The 2,123-nt window shown below is 53.4% G+C and overlaps 1 pseudogene; it reads left to right on the top strand.

Annotated features, from left to right (window-relative positions):
• The first annotated feature begins 528 nt into the window (after window positions 1-528).
• LOC100595225 lies at window positions 529-1,375 on the top strand (annotated as a pseudogene).
• The last annotated feature ends 748 nt before the right edge of the window (window positions 1,376-2,123 follow it).

Raw genomic sequence — 2,123 nt, 5'->3', positions numbered from 1 at the left:
AAGCCCACACAAAACTGTCACTCCAGGATCAGCTACCTGCAGGAGTGTCCACAGCCTCAGACTCAGGGAGCCACACAGGGACCCCGGGGACTCCAAAGACCCAGGTCTGGGGGGCCCAGCCCTGTGAGGACCTAATGGGCTCGGGGGGAGAAGAGGACCCCACACGTCTGCTTTCCTTTCAGCGAAACTGGAGCTAGGGTCCCCGGCACCCAGGCCTCTGCGAGCATCCCCTGATAGCAAGCCCCTCTGCAAGGGAGACGCGCTGGCCCACCCCAGGCTGTCCAGCTCCAGCAGCCTTGCAGGCGGCCCCTCCAGAAAAAGAGCCCGGTCCTCCCCCACCCTGCTCCCCGCAGGCTGTCCCTGAGCCCGAGGCCCAGAGGCACAAGAGGACTTCTGTAGAGACCAGGGGAGCAGGCTGTTCTCTTGGGGCCCCAGAGGGCTCAAGGTGTGGCCAGGCTGTCCCCAACTCAGGACAGACCATGGGCTGTCCCGGAAACCTCCTCTGGAACTCCCTGCCCAAGCTCCGCCATGGACCTGGACGTCAGGAGCCTGTGGTTTAACTTTGAATAGGGATTCTGGACCTTGCATGTGTGCCCTGGACAGCCCCAGAACCATGGGGTGGGGACCGACCCAGCAAGCCCACTGGGGGCCCTGAAACCTGGCCCTGCCGGGCACTGTGATAATAACCAAGAGGCAAGTCCAGAGACATCCACTTTGCCCAACGGCACCTGCATCCGACTTCTCAGCAGGCAGTGACTGGCATGGTGTGGGGGCAGCCGGGGCAGCACCTGGCCAGCTGCCCCGTAGCCCCCGATGGCTCCAGTGCCTCTGGACCTCATTTTCTACTTTCTATGGGGAAACCTGCTCCCTCAGAGGCCACCAGAGGGAAGAGTGAGCAAGGCGCTCCTGCGGCCCCGACCAGCCAGCGGCATGTCCTCTGGCCTCTGACTCAACCTATGAGACAGAGCTCTGATCCCAGGGCACACTTCCCAGGAAACGGGGCCCAGCCTCAACCAGAGCCCTGTGAAGGGAGGGGCACCAGGATGACCACATGAGGGACCGTGGCGCTGCACATTTCCTTTCAGCGAAACTGGAGCTAGGGTCCAGTTTCTCATTGGAGAATCCAGGCAAGATCTTGAAGCAGGTGCATGAGATCCTGAGCCTGTGCAGCAAACAGCACTCATCTGGGGCTGGCACGAAGGGGTCTACAGAGCCACGGCCACTGCAGCCTCCTCCCGGCCCCATCTGTGCAAGTGATCCACGCCTGCTCCTAAGCCCAGCCCAGCAAGCAGCTGCCATCAATTGCCACGGCCAAGTGGATGATAGGATGGATGCTGGCGTATGCGGAGGAGGCAGATGCAACGCTCATCTCTGATAATGATGTCTGTTCCCTTAGAGGCGGCTAGAGCATCGCCTCTTCACGCAAGTGTCTTGAAACTCAGCTTGAAGATTTCAGCAAACGTGTCTTACAGCGAGGGGAAGAGGGAGTCAGTCCATCGGGATTAAAAATATAGAGGCAGTGACAACACACACTCGGCTTCAGTTCTTAGGAGAGTTTTGGTTTTGATTTTTTTTTTTTTTTGGAGAAGATTTTTTTTTAACGGATCTACACTGTTAACTGAGACTCTATTGAGATTCACCGGTTTACTTAAAAACTTCTCAGGGATATCTGTAAATTTCAGTGTTACATGTCATGAAAACTGGTGTGGGCGGATCTGTTGGTTGAAATAATTTCTACTGTTTCAAATACTGAAGGCAGGAATAATTGGTTTATACTGTGTTTTAAATAAAAGTATTACTGGTAAGTCCCCCAGTAATAAGGGGGATTTTTAAGGACATACCTTAAAAATCATTTTTAATCTATTATTATTGTAAGAGAAATACAAATGGCTGGAAAATGCCGCAGAGATTCAAAAGCTGCTTAATTGAAAGAGCAGGAAGGGATTCTGGCTTGCAATGCCAAACTTTCAATGTTTTTGTAGTCACTGAGATAAATCATGTGGTAATTGACAGTTTCTAAATCTGTCACTGAAAGGTTAAATCATCTACTGTTTCTGTGAAGTCAAACTTAATGCTGCCTCAGAAATCCCTGGGTACCGCGATGGTCATACAGAAGTAAGGAA

This window comes from Nomascus leucogenys, chromosome 10 (assembly GCF_006542625.1).
Source record: "Nomascus leucogenys isolate Asia chromosome 10, Asia_NLE_v1, whole genome shotgun sequence".
NCBI classification, from domain to species: domain Eukaryota; kingdom Metazoa; phylum Chordata; class Mammalia; order Primates; family Hylobatidae; genus Nomascus; species Nomascus leucogenys.
Note: the sequence above shows the minus strand (reverse complement) of the source record. Positions and strands in the feature narration are given on the sequence as shown.